We start from the raw sequence: 22111 nt of genomic DNA, 5'->3' as shown, positions 1-22111 counted from the left end.
TTAAACTAAATCACAAGCATATAACATATCTCTTTGATCTAATTCTTCGTAGTTTTGCTTGACAATTATATTTCCTACAAGGATCTTCTAGTACTTATTATATCTTTAACTATGATAAGCTCTCTCAATAAATAATCTTTAATTCTTATGTGTTTTCCCTTCAATTGTACCATGCTTTTTGATTGCCTGAGAAAAATAAATGGGCAAGTAACTCAAATGAGTACACAAGTTACAAGAGATAGAAAAAGCAAGTATTTGCCTTCAATTTGAAGCTTGAAGAATTTTTCTTCTATCACTACCCTTTGTTGCAAGTTTCTCTATGCATGCATATGATGAGACAATTATTCATGTTGAGAGGTGTTTTTTCTAAAGTTTTCAATCTGTGATATAGTCTATTATAAGCTTTTGATGTATTGGTCAACGCTTGCTCCCAAACCCAAGTTCTAACATGAAGTGTTTTGAATTTATTTTGTAACATTCTCACAATCTCACATAGTAATGCTGTAATTGCACTTTCATAAAGGATTTTAAAAAGGACACTATGGAGTAAGGCATGGGTCTTCATTGTTCAATAGCATTTTGCTCTACAACTAATGGGTCCCACCCTTCAACATCAACTGAGTTGATTTGGAGCTACATCTCTCCAAATCTCCAATTTATTCAAAAAAATTCCTACACTTTGTTCATCCTTACCCTGAAAATAGAATCTAGAGTTGAACTTCCACCAATGGTTGAATTCAAATCTACTATTATCTTAGATATCTTGGCTGAAATGTTGAATTCACAATCAACAAAATACACTAAAGAAGATAAATTTGCAACATTCCTCTTCACAATGATGAAGTCAAAGCACAAAGCATAGAAGATGCTTCTTTGTTCCAATAACTGCAACATCTGTTATCAATCAACCAAATGAATGAAAGAGATACGGAATAAGATTTCAACAAGTTTGGCTGCACAATTCTAGAATAGCAACTTGAGAATTATACAACTAAAACAAAATCATTTGCTAATGGTGACTAATTTGGTAGAACATGCAAACTTTCTTCGTCTATTCCTATTTAGAGAGCTCCTATGGGTTTTCATCAAAATCATGATGCTATTGAAGCAAAAGACTTTTAGTCACCCCAATTTCAAAATCTAGATTCATTCAAGTGTAGAAATATGTCTCAAGCCTTTCCACAAGTATATTTTTGAAAAGGTGTGTGTGAATCATGTTGCATGGGAAATCTAACATTTGGCATAATGCCTTAACTTTATCTTTTGAGCCTATCTTTTTTTTCATCAGTATCATTGAAAAGTATTCTAGAAAAATAAGGATCTACTTTCTCAAGTAGAAATCATGCAATCAATGTATTCAAAGAGTTCAAAGCTTTAAGGGAACAGTAATTGGAAAGTAAATTAAGATCCTCCAAATTAGCTAGATGCATGATAGATGAAAATAAAATTCTCTATCCATGTTGGGTGGAAGCAATATTTTATATAATGAACCAAAGGCCCCCAATCCCAATCTTGTAGAAAATCACTCTAGAACAGGCTTTCGCACATGGATCAACCATTTGAGAGAGTTTGGCTCAGTTGCCTATGCTCATACTTTAGATGATTGTTACAAAAATTGGAATTATCCCAATAATTTAATCCTTTAATATTTAGTTTAGTGAGATCCAACATTTTTGTCGCGTAGCTAATGCATGTGTGCTCGCTATTCCATAGTGATGCATGTGTGCTCCTACATGGTTAGATATACGGCTGTGGCTGTATGAGTGTGTAGCATTGTGTGCACCACTTACGCGATGACAGTATGTGTAGCATGTGTGCACCATCCGTATGATTTTATTCATGTGTAGCATCAGGTGCACCATGAGATGGTATGTGTCGCATGTGTGCACCATTCATCTATGATTTATTGATTTCGTGTTGCTATAATACTGAAAGGTTGATTGATTGTGGTGATTAATTCCAAGGTTATCTTATGCTTGAAATATTTCATTACTATTGATTGTGTGAATCAAGGGGAAGAGTAATTGATTGGGCGATGGCATCTGGCAAGCATGATTCACCATATTTTGAGCACGTAGGCACAACTCCAGTGATGCGAGGATGAATAAGGCTTATGCCTAATTTTTGATATTACAAAAGCTTATGTACATATTTGAATTTTGGAATATTAGTGGCTTGGCTAAGTGTATAAACTAAAGTTAGAAAAAGCTTTATTTTTAGAGAAAGCCAGCTATTCTAGAAGGTGGATGGGCTTTTTGTAAAAGGGTGCATGGAGGAAAGCACACAGGCCTTTGTATGATTTTTGCTTGGAAGCTTTTTGAGAAATATATATAAATACATAGGAGGTGGAAGGAGAGCACCACTCCTATGGGGGGAGATTGTACCTAGCATGCTTGTTCTGTCTCTTTTCCCATCGCAGTGGTATCAGAGCCAAGGTTTTGTCATCCATAGCATGGGAAGCACACGCACCCCATGTCCTCGAACAAGAAACCGTAGCATGCATCAGATTGCAAACACACAAACACCACGTACAAGAGCATAACGAAGTTCAAAGTAACAGAAGTGAACAGCGCAGTATGGCTCACAGGTAGGAAAACGTGCGGCGGAAAAAAAAATATCTCAACAAAAGAAGTTGGTCGTATGTAGATAGGTCGAAGGTTGTGAATGCACACCCGCGCCTTAGCTCCTCCAAGCGTACGACCAAGGCAGCGACCAAGGCATAGTCCTTGGCATACCTAGCACTAAAGGCACCATTGGCTGCGTGCAAGGAAGCCTTGAGAGATTGCTCTTAAAACTTCCCAGGAGGTTCCCCATCCCGGTATTGTTCTAGCTCAAGTCCCCTTAACAATTGGTGACTATCTACTAGATCAAGTCACTTTATTGCTCTATTCTTTGAAGTTCCTAGTCATAAACATATCCTTCAAGGAAAAAGTGCAAATAAGGGAGCAACCCAACGGATTTTGAAAGGGGAGAATCTTAGAAGCAAGTGTTCACAAGAGCGGGAGGCAGTCGGGAGGCAGTCTACAAGTGCTATTCAGACACGAGCTTTGCTTTGTACCTTGCAATGTGGATTCACTTGTTGAAATCGTGTGAGTTCGAGAGCCCACAGAGATAGTATTCAACAAATAGCCGCTTTCAAAGCTTGGAAACCAAATTGAGATAAGTCTTGTGTTTGTGTGTATTTCCTTTCATAGTGATTTCTTCTTTGCACCGTGCACATACTTAACTATGTCTGGAAGGCATATTCCATTAGAGATAGGTTATTCTGAAGATCTACATCATGATGAGGATGTGGAAAACGATCACCATCGATCAAGAAGAAGTTCAATACTGATGACACTTACTAAGGAAGAATGGTGAGAACGCTATCAGCATGAGAAGCAACAACATCAAGAGATTGAAGATGTTCTATGCCAAGTGATGACAACTTGGAAGCCACCTATATCGATTGAGGACGAGGAACCCATGCATGCATCAGATTCACTGGATGCATGGAAACATCATGCATGGGACCTTGAGCAGAACTTGAGTACATGCGCAACATGTGCGACATGCATAAAGCCAATGAAGAGCGTGCAAATCGAATGTTAAAAGAGATGACTAAAGTCACAAAGAAGCGTATGAAGGATAGAGATGATGAAAAAAGTGAAAATAGCAAATCATCATCTCAGTGATAGCGAGCATGGAAGAAGCAAGATGAGACATCAAAGGAAGAAGAAGCAACATGTGAAGACTTCACTATGACGACATCATGACACTACTCCTTCACATGAGTCCAGTGATGAAGACAATGTGGGAAAGGCCATCTTGAAAGCACTCAAGCATCGTGATAAGAAAAAGTCTGGTAAGATTAATCGCAAAACTTTTTCTTTTCCAAAATATGATTGTAAAAGAGATGGACAAGCTTTACTTGCGTGGATTAGTTATTTCAATCAATACTTTTTGGGAGAACAGTACGAAGAGATCGAGAAGGTAAAACTTGCTGCAAGTCACATGACAAGCAGTGCACAATTATGGTGGAGTGTGGTTACCAAAAGCACTCATGTTCCAAAGGCATGGGAGGCATTCAAAGATAAAATCAAGAAGCGCTTCCTACCTACACAGTGTGAAGAGGATACTCGCAGGCAATGGCGAAGATTGAGGGAGTTGGATAATGAGAGTGTGGATGCATACATCGAGAAATATCTTTCCTCTACTTCAATTGCAAACCATTGAGAAAGTGTCCCAAAAGGAGCAATGTCGTACCTTTGTTGAGGGTTTATGTCCTATTATTTCTGCTGATGTACGTATGCTTCGACCATCTACAACTTCTGATGCTAAGGATTTGGCATTAGAGTCAGAAAGAAAGCAGGGAAGAAGCTTTGATACCCGCACACCTCGAGCAAAGAAGCATACTTCATACTTCAAGCAGGAGGTTGTAAGAGGTAAAGTTGGTAGATATGATGGTAAGTCTAATTGGAAACCTGCTAAGTCATGTATTAATCGAAGAACCAAAGAACTTGTCACATGTTACGAATGCAAAGAGAAGGGACACTACTCTTATGAATGTCCAAAGAATCCACTTGCTACACACAAGACAAGTACCCAAGCAAAGAACTACCAACAACAACGGAGGCAATGGAGGGAGAACCAATGGATGTACCAACGGTAATAGTCAGTGCAACAACTCCGCACGGATCAACTACATTAATGATGGATCCCATGATAAATATTTCAAGCAAGAGGGTGAGGATTAGGACAACGACACAGAAGATACCAACTACACCCCTTCAGGTAAGTGTTATTCAAGTAAAAGTGCATCTTATTTTCGTACTTCTTTGTTACATATGACTGCACTACTGCATGAAAAAGAACATAGTATCTTATTTGATAATGGGAGCACCCATGATTTCATTTTGCAACGTTTAGTTAAAAAGTTAGGGCTCGCAACCATCAAAACAAAATATAAAGTCAAATCATCTTTTCAAGGATTGAATTATAATTGTTTGCAAATGGTTAAGGATCTTGAGGTGACTTTAGGGCCATTAGTTGAGAGCTATGATTTCTTAGTCACTCCTTTGCGTGAGCAAGATCTCATTCTAGGGATGCCTTGGCACGTCGATCATAATGCCAAACCTAATTATCTTGAATCCACCATTACTGTGACTCAAGGCACTGAGACTATGACTCTAGAATGCGACAAGAATCTTCCCTCTTGGCCTATATTGTCACATACCCAAGCTAAAAGAGCTTTGCACAAACGTGAGAAGACATATCTGGTTATGGTCAATAAGATTGAGGCTAGTCCTGAGACTAAGAAAACTAAGCAAGAGCCTTTGGATCCTTTTCTAGCTACCTATGACGACTGCTTTATGGAAGACTTACCCCCTGGCCTTTCTCAATCTAGACCTGAGGATCATAAGATTGACCTTATTTCAGGTAGCGCACCACCATTTAAATCACCATATAGACACAATCCTACTGAGCAGCAAGAGATTCAATCCCAAATAGAAGATCTTTTGGCTAGAGGCCTAATTCGACCTAGTAGCTCACCATTTGGGGTACCTGTTTGACAAAGTGAGGATCCTATTCTCCTAGTCACTAAGACGACATCCTAATACAACACCAATCTACGGAGGATGCAACCTAAGTGCAAGCATGATGAAGAGAGTGCTCATGACATGTATCTCAAGTCAATTAGGTTCCAAGATAGATTAGCTTGGACTCATAAAGAGAATCTTGAGATAGTGCAAAGTGCTTGATTGATATTCCTTCAAATGAACCTCCCTTTTATAGGTGAGGGTACTTACATCCATTTTGCTTGCTCACATGTGGGATATCTCCTCCATGCCATGTGGCAGCTTATCCTTTGCTCATACCTTTGCTCTACAAGTGCTCATGGCACCACAACTCTCAACACCTCCCCTTGGTGCCATGATCCTTTGGCTACTGCAAGGTGGTCAGATGTGAGTTACATTCCATCACCTCCCCTTAGTGCATGCATGCTACTTAATGTGGTCAAGTGTGGCTTCTACATGTCAATACCTCCCCTGGGTGCTTTCATAGCTACTCTCAGGTGGTCAGGTTTGATTACAAAACATAATAGGCAAGGTTGGCAAGGTTTTTGCTTTTTAATACATTCCATTGATGTCACCTTTTGGCTCATGGCTTGATGATGACTCCACGTAGTTGACTTGTTGATTCTTCAATCTGCAATCTTCTTGCTTGTGTCCCAGCTTCTTGCAATGGTGACACTTTGGTTTGTTCTTCAATCTGCAGTCACTTTGATAGTGACCCATCCTTCCGCAATGGTAGCATTTCACTGATGTTTTACTAAATAGTGCTTGTTCTTCATTATAGCTATTGAGTGTTGATGTCGATGTCGATGTCGATGTCGATGCCTTTAACTCTCTTTCTTTTTCGAGAAGAGAGGATACACATTCTTCAAACTTTGGATCTGGCAAATTCTTCAAAGTGGTTGTCAATGCACTATACTCTGCAGGCATGCTTTTAAGGAGAATTGCAAGTGCATCTTTCTCTCCTACTTTTGCATTTATGCCCTCTAGTTGAGTCATAATGCTTTTGATTTTGTTAACAAATTGTGCCATGGATTCATTGAAGCCCATGTGCATACCATAGAATTCAATCTTAAGATGGATTTCTTGGTTTTTGGCTTTTGCACCAAACACTGTGTTCAACTCATCCCATGCATCCTTGGCATGATCTTTAGAGTCTATATGATGAATTATGTTTGGACCCAAGTGCAATCCAATGAGTGATAGTGCTGCTTCATCTTTTTCCTTCCAAGCATTTTTTTGTGCAATGGGTATGTCTTCTTTTACAATCTTCCAAAGCTTTTGGTGCATCAGGAGATATCTCATTTGTGTAGACCATGTGTGAAATCCTTCCCCGGTGAACTTTTCAACAGTTGGAGTGCGGATTGCCATTGCAAAGGTCTTACCAGTTTGATGATACTTTCAAATCTGGCAGTGTCTAATTGCATACAATGATTCTAACATGACAAGCGCGTAGAGCTCGAAAAGACGATCACTTTTCCTTTTTGGAGCGTGTGCAAATTCTTCCTGGATTGCAAGTTATGGCTTGTTGAATCTTTTGTGAAGAAAAGGGCCTTTGATGATGTGGCTGAGACTGTTCACATGTAGCATGCAAGACTGTGCTTGGGTAGCACTGCTGACTGTGCATGCTTAGGTGGCACTTTAACTCACCCTATCTTCTTGCTGACCAAGGTTAATTCTACCCAGGTTACATTAACTAGCAGTCAATGACCACACCCAACTAAGTTAACTCATGGTTACACAAATTTTACTATGGTTCAAGAACCAGGAAGTTGAACCTAACCATAGTTAAATATAATCACCTTATCTGCCACGTGTCCTAAGGTAGACCTTAGACAAGAATGAAGGAGATCTTTGAAGCTTCTGCGACGACGGCGACGGAAAAACTCAGGAGCTGCGAGCTGCGGACGGAGTGAGCTGCGTGTGCGTTGCGATGCTGAAGATGGCTATGGCGACGCTTGGCAGTTATGGCAGAAGCTCTTCGCGCTGATGGTGCAGTTCGGCCGTGGCTGTTGCAGGGTCGTGGTTGTAGGTAGTGTGTTGGCGACTGGCTGCAGGGAGCTTTTGGAGGTCGATGCAGAGGTTTCGTCGGTGGAGGTCGTTGGTCGACCAACACTATGTAGAAGGCAGATAGAGAGAGGCCGCGCTGCTGGCAGAAACGTTTGTTGCAAGGCATATGAAGCTTTGGGCATTCGTTTAGTCGCTCGAGGTGCGCTGAATGGAGCTGCCAATCCACTGTGGCTAGGTCGTTGCTAGCGTAGAGGAGCGCTGCTGAAGACTATGGAGCGTGAGCATGGGCTGCTCGTGTAGTCGTTGTAGACATAGCTGGAGTCTTGGAGCCTTGGTTGTAGACTCAGCTTAGAAGGCCGTTTCGTCAGAGGCACTGCTCTCCTTGATAGAATCCTCTAAAGCCTACCTTTCTCTCAAAATCAGATTTCTAATCCTCTCTCCCTATCTTTTTCTCATAAGAACAATGGGGATGGAAAATCTCTCTCAATGACGGAATTCCCTCAATGCAATGGAAGGAATCAATGGACCAAAATTTGCTCTCAATCTAAAACTAAAACTAACCTATGACAAAACACGTGCTCCTAAGGCAACCTACAACTAATCTAGGAGATTAGACCTAAGCTCTGATACCATGACAAAGTGAGGATCCTATTCTCCTAGTCACTAAGACGACATCCTAATACAACACTAATCTACGGAGGATGCAACCTAAGTGCAAGCATGATGAAGAGAGTGCTCATGACATGTATCTCAAGTCAATTAGGTTCCAAGATAGATTAGCTTGGACTCATAAAGAGAATCTTGAGATAGTGCAAAGTGCTTGATTGATATTCCTTCAAATGAACCTCCCTTTTATAGGTGAGGGTACTTACATCCATTTTGCTTGCTCACATGTGGGATATCTCCTCCATGCCATGTGGCAGCTTATCCTTTGCTCATACCTTTGCTCTACAAGTGCTCATGGCATCACAACTCTCAACACTGTTCTCCTTGTCAAGAAGAAAAATGGAACTTTCCGAATGTGAATCGATTATCGTGCCTTAAATAAAATCACAGTGAAAAATTGATACCCCATTCCGAGAGTTGATGATCTACTTGACAAGTTGAAAGGATCCACAATCTTTAGCAAGATGATGAGAGTGATCGAGCCCGATACTTTCAAGACTGCTTTTAGAACCCAAACTAGTCACTATGAATTTCTTGTTACGCCTTTTGGATTGACCAATGCACCTGCCACATTTAGTCAGATGATGAATCGTATCTTCCTACCCTATCAAGACTTTGTGGTAGTTTTCTTTGATAATATCATGATTTATAGCAAGGGTCAAGAGGAACATGAGAAACACTTGGATCTTGTTTTCTCTCTCTTACGTGAGAACCAACTGTATGCCAACCCGGAGAAAAGTTCTTTTTTCTAGCCTGAAATTGAATATCTTGGACACATTGTTTCAGCTAAAGGCATTTGAGTAGATCCCAAGAAGGTAGAAGTGATAGTAAACTGGCCACAGCCTAAAGATATCCATGAGTTACAATCTTTTCTAGGTCTGTGTAGTTTCTATTGTAGATTTATTAGAAATTTTTCACACAAATTGACCAAACTACTGCGTAAGACTCGTGCTTTCTCTTGGCGTGAGTAGCACACTTTAGCCTTTCAATGACTTAAGGGTGCAATGACACACACACTAGTTTTGACCATGCCGAACTTTACGAGATCCTTCTTTGTCATAATTACTGATGCTAGTGCACAGGGTTTTGGGGCTGTGCTCATGCAAGATAACCATCCAATTGCATTTGAGTCACATAAATTAAAACCAACAGAGCTAAACTATTCCACGTATGATAAGTGGTGCATGCCCTTAAAACTCTGGAAACACTATCTTATGGGTTCCAAGTTACTCATTAAGACTGATCACCAGAGTCTTAGACATCTCCTTACTCGGTCGGTGATCTCGGATCGGCACATTAAATAGATTGCCTTTATTGATAGCTTTAAACCGATGATCCAATATCAACCAGGAAAAGACAATGTAGTTGCCGATGCACTGAGCCATCGACCTAGCATAAATAATATCTCAGTCATTAAGGGAGACCCTTTCGAGCCTATGAAGGCAGACTATCCTACTGATCGAGACTTTTCAAAAATCTGGCATAAGATTAAGCAAGCTAATAGCACCCCTATGGCCTCATATTCCATTCCTAATGACTATCTATTCTACGAAAAGCGCTTGTGTGTCACTGCACCATTTCAATGCTTGGTACTAGAGGAGGTACATCAACCACCCTACATGGGACATAGAGGCATCGCTGGTATGTATTCAAGATTTTTTTTGGCCTGAGCTTAAAGTTGATGTTGCAACTTTTGTTGCACAATGTCTTATTTGTCAAAAAGTCAAGAGCTATAAGGGCAAATATCAAGGTTTACTTATGCCTTTAGCAATTCCTGATGGCCCATTGGAGTAGATTTCTATGGACTTTATTACTAGATTTCCTACGACTAGCTCAGGTTTTGATATGATTTGGACTATCATTGATAGATTTAGCAAGCACGCTTACTTTATTCCTTGTAAGAAGACCTTGACCACAGTTCAGGCTGCTCATTTATTCATCAAGCACATCTTTATACACCATGGCCTTCCAAAGGTAATCGTGTTAAATCGGGATAGTAAATTTTGTAGTAACTTCTTGACCGCACTCTTTGACAATCTTGGTATGAAGTTAGATTTTTCCACTGCTTTTCATCCCAAGTCTAATGGCCAAACCAAGGTCACACAAAATACTATTTGTGACATGTTATGTGCTTACATGTCTGGTTAGCCATGCAAATGGGACAAATTTATACACATATTACAATTTGCCTCCAACAACACTAAGCACTCTGCTACAGGCAAATCTCCATTCCAAATTGTGTATGGAAAGACCATTCCTACTCCATTGACCCGCCTTAAGCACCAAGTAGTGGCTACTGATCGATTTACTAAAGATTTCTCTAGCATTTTGGCTACTGTCAAAAAGAATATCGAGCATGCTCAAGTTGTGTATGCTGCACGTGCAAACAAGGGTAGAAAGAAAGTTGTATTTGCTAAAGGTGACCTAGTTATGTTACGTATTGAGAAGCGCAGACTTAAGAGTATTGAAACACACCCTGTAGTTAAGTTTGCCCCTAAATCCTATGGTCCCTTTAAAGTTTTGGAGCACATTAATGACAATGCCTATCGGCTCGAATTACCACCCGATTGGAAAATTCATAATTCTTTTCATGTGCACCTCCTGAAACCTTTCCATGGAGACCCACCAGTTCGACCTATTTTAGATGATGCATCGTTGCTTCAAGGAGAGACCTAGCTCTTAGAGCCAAACCAGATCATTGGTCAACAAATCACGCAAATGAGATGTGGAAACTCGTATCCTATTTATCTTCTTACATTTAAGAACCACTCCATTGAGGATGCTAAGTGGATGCCCGAGCGATATTTTCGCCAGTACCGTGATTTATTGACTACTTTTTTGTTGCGCAATTGAGGCCAATTATGATTTCAAGCAAGAGGGATATCATGAGAATTGGAATTATCCCAATAATTTAATCATCAAGTATTTAGTTTAGTGAGATCTAGCATTTTTGTCGTGCAGTTGATGCATGTGTGCTCGCTGTTTCGTAGTGATGCATGTGTGCTCCTACATGGTTGGATATACGGTTGCGGCTGTATGAGTGTGTAGCATTGTGTGCACCACTTACACGATGACAGTATGCGTAGCATGTGTGCACCATCCGTACGATTTTATTTATGTGTAGCATTAGGTGCACCATGAGATGGTATGTGTCGCATGTGTGGACAATTCATCTGTGATTTATTGATTTCGCATTGCTATAATACTGAAAGGTTGATTGATTGTGGTGATTAATTCCAAGGTTATCTTATGCTTGAAATATTTCATTACTATTGATCATGTGAATCTAGGGGAAGAGTAATTGATCAGGCAATGGCATCTGGCAAGCATGATCCGCCATATTTTGGATGCATAGGTGCAACTCCAATGATGCGGGGATGAATAAGGCTTATGCCTAATTTTTGATATTACAAAAGCTTATGTACATATTTGAATTTTGGAATATTAGTGGCTTGCCTAAGTGTATAAACTAAAGTTAGAAAAAGCCAGCTATTTTAGAAGGTGGATGGGCTTTTTGTAAAAGGGTGCATGGAGGAAAGCACACAGGCTTTTGTATGATTTTTGCTTGAAAGCTTTTTGAGAAATATACATAAATACATAGGAGGTGGAAGGAGAGCACCACTCCTATGGGGGGAGATTATACCCAGCACGCTTGTTCTGTCTCTTCTGTTTGTGAGTTTTGAGAGTTTGTGCATATTTTCAAAGTGTTGCTATGTTTTTCAAGGATTTGCAGGTTCCGTGAGCGTTTCCCATTGCAATGATTCTTGATGAGCTCTGTAAGAAACTAGATATGCATTCTATTAATGTTTTACATAGGCTATTGTGATGAAGTCAAAGCAAACGTGTTATGGGATCTAATTAAAAGAAAACTCATTATTTCTAAATATATGATCACTGATCCCACATCTAGCCATCGCCAAATAAGCTTTGGAATAGAAATTGACATCTGGCACATGTAAAATTGACATATTGGCACTTGTAAAATTCTTAAAGTAGTTTTGTACTCCCTTAGGTCTATCTCAAAGTGTGATGTGCTTGGTTCATTTTTCTTCTTTAGTTCTTTGCCTTGTATTTATTTCCCTTATCAATAGCCCTTGCCAACATTGCTTCAATTTGATTCTTTATTTTAATGGTATTTTAACATTGCCCAAGAGGACTCTGTAACATTTTTTGAAGCCTGAGATTCCATTTTTTTTCTAGTTTCTCTTTTGCATCCTTCATTTTCTCTCCCTTTAACAATGTGGTCATTAGCACTGGAGGATTCTCAAGAAGAGATTCATTTACCATATAAACTGTCTCAAGTCCCTCTACGTGTCATTAAATTGTGGGTATTTTTGGATTTTGGGTTCGTTGGAATATACCATCATCATTTAAGTGCTACACTTTGGCCTTGTATCATTGTACTCTTTCTTCTTTGGTGGACCTCTTTCATCCTTTGGCCTTGTATCAGTGTCCTCTTTCTTCCTTTGGTGGACCTCTTGTTAGTATTCAATTGTAGGATTCCAAGGTGGTGAATTATATTATGATGAGAACTTCTAGTATTTCTAGGTCATTTTCCCATACTTTTCCTTCCAATTGAGCACAATTATCCTTGCTTTCCTAGTCCTGTAATACATCAACTCCATAACCTTTTATATTTTCCTCTTTTGGGCTATTATCCTATTTAACATTTATCATGAAGGTTTTTAGATCTACCTCTTCATATTATTATTCCTAACTAGGAGTGTTTCATAAGAATTCCATGATGCTAAATCTTCCTTGGATTGTTCAATGCACGTAGCACATTTTGTGCCAATAGTTGTCCATATAGATCTTCTCATTAAGCACCCATTTGGAAAGGCTTTTTTGCATACATTTGGTAGATGTGTAGATTGAAATAGTAGCATATTTATCCCAACTAGGAGTGTTTCATAAGAATTCCATGCTAAATCTTCCTTGGATTCTTGAATGCACGTAGCACATTTTGTGCCAATAGTTGTCCATATATAGCACTTCTCATTAAGCACCCATTTGGAAAGGCTTTTTTGCATACATTTGGTAGATGCGTAGATTAAAATACTAGCTTCTTTATCCCAACTAGGAGTGTTTCATAAGCATTTCATGCTAAATCTTCCTTGCATTCTTGAATGCATGTAGCACATTATGTGCCAATAGGTGGCCATATAGATCTTCTCATCAAGCACCCATTTGGAAAGGATTTTTTGCATACATTTGGTAGATGGGTGGATTAAAATGGTAGCTTCTTCATCCCAGCTAGGACTATTCCATATTCATTTCATGCTAAATTATCCTTGGATTCTTGAATGCATGTAGCACAAGGTATACCTTGGGCCACAAAATGCTTATCAAGCTTGTCTTTTTTACTCTATTAGTCTCCTTTATGCTCAACATAACCTTTTGAAGTAGCAAGCATACTCTCATATCTTCCCATGTAGGCATTCTCAAATCCCTATTTGCCTCATTATTGGATAGATACAATTGACATCTAACCAAAATTGTTGGATACCTAAGGCCTCTCTTCAACCCATACAAGTGACATCTACCCAAATTGACCGATCTCACTGACCATGTTGAATTGAGTGCACCTATCAAGATACTCTGTACCCTAGACTTTGAGCTGGTAAGTTAGGTGACATGGTGAAGCTTTGTTTTGATTCTAGCCCATATTTTGGTCACCAAAGAATTTTGACCATCTCTTCATCCATAATTATCTAGTAGCTTTTCGGGTTTTATGTTAGCCTCTCTCATTTGGCACATGGGAATAGCTTATAATTTTAGTCTTATTGTTGTCCCTTGCAACCATAGCCTTTGATTCTTGAACCCTTTGGTTTTTTCATGGTTTCTAGTTTTTGGTTTTCTGTCACATGGATTAAAAGTTTGTCTTATCTCTATGCAAAAGGAATTAGACACTGCCCTTGGACTACAACCACATGGTAAGACCTTTCCACCATTTTTAAATATTAAGCCTTGCTTTCTAAATCATGGTGTTGCCAATAGTAGTAGTGGATAGATTCATTAGCACCAAATTTCCAACTTGGCAAAATAAGATGCAACTCTTATTGATATGAGAGGGAGTATGGGAGATAGCCTTAGGAGATGATGAACATTTGCAAGATACTGAGCTAGACAAACACAATGTCTAGTGGCAATGCAACAAGAAATAAGAAAGCCATCACCCTAATTGATCTTAGTCTTGTAGAACGCTTTGATGCACCCTAATCGGTCTTAGTATTTTAGACTCTTGGACGCATCACATTGACTTCAAGTCCACAGCCAAACAAATTTTTGAAAATGACCATGCAAATTCAATTATTGAAGATGAAGTTGAAGAGCTGCATGAAAGACACGAGATCCATGCTTTGACAATTCAAGTCATTGATGCATTTAATGATGATTGGGACTTTTGGTATTATTTCCACCTTGGCTTCAGTAGGTGATTGGATGGCTATCATGACAAGGGAGGAATGGTTTTAGTATATGATTGGAGGATTATTATGGCAAGGGAGACACGCATAATGGGTCACCTTGACATAGCTTGTGATGGAGTTAGATGGTAGCATCTCTATTTTGTATTGGGTCTCACCACATTGACTCAAAAGGGGTTTTTTTTGGGAGTCAAAGATTCATTATTGACCGTGTGTGTGCCTGTGTGAGTGTGTGGAAGAGTGATTAGGTGCGACTTATTTAGTGGGTATGATGTAAGATGGTGTGAGTGTGAATCGTTTGGTGTGATAAAGATATTCAAGGAGAGATTCAAGGGAATTATGGAGAAAATTTAGGATCTTGAGAGACTTATGGTGATCTCATCTTTGATGTAAAATACTTTGTAACCCATCAGCCTATATAAGAGGCTCTCACTTGAATAAGATATATACTAGATTTTTATGTTAACATGATTGTGTTCATTCATCATCAGTAATGGTTGACTTCCATCCTCCCTAGCCTAGTACTGCTTAAGCATTTATATCTCACATGGTAGATAGACACACACAATGATCGAATGTACTAAAGCATGGGATAATAAATAGGAAGGAAATTTTAATATGGTAACCATTCAATATGAAAAAATGAGCCAATATAACATGTAAATCCTCACTTGTTACATCACACCCACTACACCATTGCATCATAGATAAGATCCACCATAAGGTATTGTAGAATCCTAGATAATCTCCACCATCCCCATGAATCTCTCCTCAAATGTCTCAATCACATCAAACCATTGACACTTGCATCACACCCACTACATCACTCACATCTAATTACTCTTGTGCACCCTCGCATAGCACACATATGATCACAAATGAGGCTCTAATTCCCAACTCTATGCGCATGTTCCTTCTCACCTATCATTTTTCTAGATATAGGGTTTGGTTTATATGGGACCCTAGTCATTTTCTCGATGTATATGATAGTGTTTAGAAGCTTTTACATCATATACAATTTGAAAAATATAGGTTTTCCATGTTGGAAACATGGTCTAGTGTACCTTATGTTTCATAAAAGGTAATCTTTGTGAAGGAGGAGCTCATCAAAAAATTAAAAGTCTTTGTTTGACCATTTAAGTGCACTCTTTTCTATTCTTTAGGTGCATGTGCACCCAGTTCCATCTCCTTGCATTATACCAGCAAAAGTTTTCATAGGTTTCTTTAGATGTTGTTAGTTGATTCTAAATTTCATTGAATCCTTGTTATCCTCTTCTTTCTTTTCCTCTTGCTTTTAAACTATCAATTTCACATATTTTTTAAAATAATTGCTATAGCTAGATGCTGATGGTTGAGGGCCTCTATAGATTCAAGTGCACTTGGAGATTCTTTAGGATCATCATATATATATTGAAGTTTTAACTAACTAGGCTTGCTTTACTTGCCTCTTTGGAAATTTGTCCTAAGTTTTCCTTGATCATTGCCCTTCCAAAATTTCCTTACAATTTTGCCATTTCCCAATCCTTTCAATGCTTTTGTCAATTATCATGGCAGCATTTCATACATCTTTCATTGTTTTGTAATTGTACTTATCCAATTGCTCTTGAATATCTTCATGCAATCCTTTTGATAAAATATTCGATTAACTATTGTTTTGTTGATTTGTCTTTGTGTTTTTTAGATTCATGAAATAATCATTCATTGTATCTCTATTCTTTTGAAATATTCTTGATTATATCAACTCCTTGTATTTCTATCTAATCTCTCATGACTACTTGAGCTTGTTAATTACATACTTTGGTTTAGACTCATCTTTGTTTTTTCATAGGATATAAATTGTATCTCAAAGTAATTCCAAAGAATGGGTCATGAATATTCACATCCATACATCAAATTGTTCCTCTATTAAAGCTTGAGGAAATAGACTTAATTAATCTTCCTCCTACAATTGTGTGCCTATAGTCCATCTTTATTCAAATAAAATAATTATTTTCTTCGGGTCACCTTTTCCTAAGAACATTGGCATAAATGGAAGGGATGATGCTCATTGTCAACTTGTTCTAGTATGGGTTTTGATTGTTGCATAAAATTAGTGCTATACATTTGTATATTTGAGACATCATATAGATGAGGATGCCATATGCACCCGATTATGAGATACAATTCGATGTCTCTCTTGCCCTTTGTTCCCTTGGTGCAATTTTAGTGTCCAAGATATAAAAAGTAAGGATGAGATGTTGAATTGCATAGTAGTACGTGGAAATGTATGAATCCATGGATCTTAGGTGTGTCATAACTTCTTATTATTTGTTTCTCCTATTAGTGTTACAAGTTTCCCTAGCTTGTACTCTAGGTGTCTAGGATCAATTATGGGGGCTTAAGGAATTAGGGGGAGATATTTTACTATAATCATAGTTTTCACCATAGTTAGTTTGGGAGAGGTTGTCAGGGTCCCAAACCCCACCACCCAACCACCCCACAAGCTCCATGGAAAAACTTTGTGAGGGGATTAATTGTGGATCAAGTCATGTAGCCTATGTACAATTGATAATAATTTTCACTTCTTCTCTAAATCATTAAAAATGTTCATGGAAATGCTGCATTTGATGTATTAAAGAGCTGGTTGTTATTGCACTCAAATCTAATTATTTTTTACCAACTTATTATGAGATATGTGCACTGATGTTGTGATTAGTTAGCCAAATGATGTCCTAAATATAATTATTGGAAAATCTATAATAAAAAAACCTTTTAGTGGGTGAAATGAAGGCATTGACAACGTCAATATGGTGCCAGAATGATTGAGGTATGACCTTAGAAAATTATGCTAACTTTGCATTAAGATCTTGGTTTCATGAAGAGACTTGCCTTTTAGTGTTTGTGTAAATGGACTTATGTATTAGGGGAATAAGACTTAAGTGCACACTAGCCAAATAATGGTGTTTTTAGAGCCTAGTTAAGTTAATATAATTGGTAGAAGTGATTTAGCTAGGCTAGGTCTAATTGTAGTTCACTTGACTGAATACAACTAGGGTTATTGTGCTTTGCAATATCCCGGTAAAGGTTTGCTCAAATGGCATCGGAAATTTGTAGGACATTTGTGTTTATGGGCACGTTTTCCAAGTTTATGTGCCATGTGCTCTAGAGTACTCCCATGAGGGTTTGCTGGAGAGTGCAAGGAATTTGGTTACTTAAGTGTTTGGATGTGGTTCAAGGTGTGTGTGCATTGATTTGTTTAAAGAAAAACAAATATGGGTCTTGTGCTTTGGGGTATCCTTGCAAAGGTTTGCTCAAATAGCATAGGAAGTTTGTGGGGAATTTAAGAAGAGTTAGGGTGTGGATAGGAAATTTGTGCAGATTTGTTTTGGTTGGTGCGCTTCTCAAATATATGTGCCCCATGCTTTGGGGTACTCCCATGAGGGTTCACTCAGATGGCATATAGAGAGTGTGGGAAATTTGGTTACATAATGTTTGGATGTGGTTTCCAAGTGTATGTGTGCACATACATTGATTTGTTTGAAATGAAACAAAATATGTGTCTTGTGCTTTGAAGTATTATTGCAAAGTTTAATCAAAGGGAATAAGAAATTTGTGGGTCATTTAAGAAGTTTGAAGAGCATTGTATTTGGGTATGCATTCACAAAATATATGGTACATTTTCCAAAAATATGTGTCATGTGCTTTGGAGTACTCTTGTGAGGGTTTGCTCAAAAGGATATGGAGAGTGTGAGGAATTTGGTCAGCTAAGCATAGATGCGGGTTCAATGTGTGTGTACATTGATTTGTTTAAAAAGTGAAACAAATATGGGTCTTGTGCTTTGTACTATCCTTCCAAATGTTTGCTCAAATAGCATAAGAAGTTTGTGGGTCATTTAAGAAGATTTGGGATGTGGATGTGTTTTTAAAAAAAATAAAATATATATGTTTCTTGTGGTTTGGAGTATTCCAATAAGGGTTTGCTCTAATGGCATAGGAAATTTGTGGGGCATTTGTTTTTTTGGGCATGCTTCTCATATATATGTGCCGTGTTGCTTTTGTGTATTTGTGAGATGGTTTACTCAAATGGCATATGGATAGTGTGAGGAATTTGGTTAGTTACGTATTTGGATGCCAGTTCAAGGTATGTGTGCATTGATTTGTTTGAAATGAAACAAAAGATGGGTCTTGTGCTTTGGAGTATTCTTGCAAAGGTTTTCTGAAACATAAGAAGTTTGTGGGTCATTTAAGAAGTTGTAGAGCATTTGTAATTGGGGATGCATTCACAAAATTATGTTCCATGTGCCTTGGGCCACTCCTACTAGTTTGTTCGAATGGCATACAAAAAGTGTGGAGAGGATGTTTGACTCATGGTTGATTTGGCATTTCAGTGATATTATTTGAGACATGCATGAGCTTGAGTAAGGGTAGATAAGTTTGAGTGTTATTATGAAGTCAATGACACAAGTGAGTACCATAATTTAAACTAGTTGCACGGTGCCAAACAAATTGGCGATGGAGTTCAAGATGTGCATTTGTGTTGACTTGTTTAAAATGAAATGTGTATGATTTGGGGTATCCTCGCAAGAATTTTCTCAAATAGCTTGTTAAATTATTTTTTTTGTGCCTTAGAATACTCCCGTGAGGATTTGCTCAAATGGGATATGGGAATTGCAAGGAATGTGTTAAATAAAGCATTTTTTTATGGCCATTTTTATGGAGAAATTTGAAGCTTGCATTGTTGTGGATATACTAGATATTTGATTAGGCTTTAGCTTAATCAAATGTAGTGAAGTTGCATGTATTTAGAAAGACATGTCTCTGCTATTTGGGCTCATGATGTTGTGTTTATGAATTCTCAAGATTTTTGTATTGGTCGATCAAAAGGATTAACCATAGAATGTGAAGCATGTGGTTTTTGATTAAGCATTATATTGAAACCATTCTTGCGGGAGGACCCTTGTTCTTGAGCTTGCAATGGGTTGCATACATTGATTTAATGGGATCGTCTTTATCATATGACATCAAATTTTGTGGTGACCTCTATTTTAATTTTCCATACTTGTTGATCTAGTTTCAATGGGAATGATGGAAATGGGTTCAATTCAACGTGGGTGGGGAATTCAAGCATTGAGGTGCCAAAGTGGGTAGACCTACCTACTAGTAAGACAAATTGTGGGGGTAGTTTTACACTCTCTTTTTTTTTTGGAACATTCACAAACAGTTTTGGGGAGTTGGCCGTACATGTTTGTGAGCTTTGCGGGGACATTGGAAAGACTAGACGAAGTGGGGGGGTTTGTGGAAATCATAGCATGATGTTCTTCATGAGAAATTGTATTTTGGTGCTCGCCATTATCATCACACTTGGAAAAGGGAATTGCTATGGTGGATCTCTTTTTCATTTTCCATCCACATTGAAAATCAGTGTCGGTGGGAAATAAAAAAGGTTGAACTACATAGATTATGGGGAAGGAGGTTTCGTGATGACTATGATTGTTGTGTTTATGGGGAAGGAGGTTTCGTGATGACTATGTTGTTATGTTTATGCTTGTTTATGGATGTGCGCAGCAAGTGCATGAATTTTTTAAATTTATTGTTGCTTATTTTTGTCTAGGGATTTATAAGAGTAAGGGCATGTGTCATGAAGGGGTTCACAAAAAAACGAATAGAGAGGGGTGGGCGTGGTGGGTGCTAATCTTGGGCTTCCATATTTAGGCTTCTTTCTTATATTCCTTATGGGACTTTTTGTTTGTAAGGGTTGATGGGACAAAGTTCTTGGGTGTTTAATATTCCATAGTATATAAAGTCCAACGTTGTAAACATTTAGAAGGTGCATGTACAAATGCAAAAAAAATAATATTTTGTTTGAATGGAGTGGTCATCATTTTTGGAGTGAGTCTTGGGGGGTTGTTGAGTGGGAAAATATCAATTGCTTGTGTGTGGGCTGCAATGTCCCATGTTCATTGCATTTCCTGGGCTTGTTTTTGTTTGGTGTGGGGCAAGATAGGAGGTTACACCGTTAGAAATGTAAAGGCTAATGAATGTGAGTTTCATGTTCTTGGTGTGCTTTCTATAAGATATAGAGTGCAATTTTTACGCATTTGGGGTATGCTTGTGTGAGAGAAATGGAATGTATTGCTTTGTTGTGTGATTCGCTTTGTCTATGGATTTTATTTTGTGAGTTTGGTTGCAACATAGACTATGGAGACAAAAGAGGCTTCCGTTGTGGCTTTAGAGCATCCTGTGCTAATCTTGGGCTTCTAAAAGCGGAATGGATTGCTTTGTTGTGTGATTTGCTTTGTTTATGGATCTTATTTTGTGATTTTGGTTGAAACATAGAGAATGGAGACAAAAGAGGCTTTGGTTGTGGCTTTAGAGCATCCTGTGCTAATCTTGGGCTTTCAAATTTTAGGCCTCTTACTTATCTTCCTTTTGGGAATATTTTTTTGTAAGGGCTAATGGAGCAGAGTTTTTGGGTGCTTAATATATTATAGTATATAAAGTGCGATGTTATATACATTTAGAATTTGAACCTACAAATGCAATAAAAAATAATTATTTTGTTTAAATGGAGTAGTCATCATTTTCGAATTGAGGCTCGGGGGCTGTTAAGTGGGAAAATATCAATTGCTTGTGCGTGGGCTACTATGGTCCATGTTAAATGCATTGCCTTGGCTTTTTTTAATTTGGTGTGGGGAAAGAGAGGAAATTACACCCTTTGCCATCTAAAGGCTGATGAATGTGAGTTTCTTGTGCTTGGAGTGCTTCTATAAGATATAGAGTGCAATGTTTTACACATGTGGAGTATGCTTGTGTGAGAGAAATGGAATGGATTGATTTGTTGTGTGATTTGCTATGTAATAGATCTTGTTTTATGAGTTTGATGTTGCAACATAGAGTATGGAGACAAAAGGAGCTTCCTCTATGGCTTTCGAGCATCTTATGGATGTAGGAGACATTGATGATTTTGTTGCGGCATTTCCTCTTCGCTAGAGTGGGAGGATTTAAAGGGTTTTAGGTGTGATTTATCTTAGCTCTTTCCTAGGGTGTGACTCATTTCATAGCTGAGTGCATGGTCGAGGGCTACCCTCAATTGCGTTATGATGCTTGCTATCTTGGCATTGTTAAGACAATGGACATTAGTGACAAGTATGCTATTGAGGGGCAGCTACCTTTGTAAATGCCGAGAATGAGCTTATTCCATATGTGCCAAAACAAAATCTTCGATTCTTCTTTGGCAATACATATGTACTATTTGTAGAGTTATAGCATTAGAATATGGGGTATTTGTGCCTTTCTAGGAATAAGCTTTGTAGAATAGCGATTTTAGAATTATGAGAATTAATTGTGGGTCCTTGCAAAACTTGGCCTTGTTTCTTGCTACAAAGCTATAAATGTTTTCATGCAAGATCATTGCTTTATGTGTTTCTAGGAATAAACTATTTGAAAGAGAAATTTTGGAACTACGAGAATTAGTTG

Source organism: Dipteris shenzhenensis, chromosome 8, assembly GCF_047967505.1.
Source record: "Dipteris shenzhenensis isolate YYH24624 ecotype China chromosome 8, Dip_SZ_1.0, whole genome shotgun sequence".
Lineage (NCBI taxonomy): Eukaryota > Viridiplantae > Streptophyta > Polypodiopsida > Gleicheniales > Dipteridaceae > Dipteris > Dipteris shenzhenensis.
The sequence above is the reverse complement of the archived record's forward strand: the minus strand, read 5'-3'. Positions refer to the sequence as shown.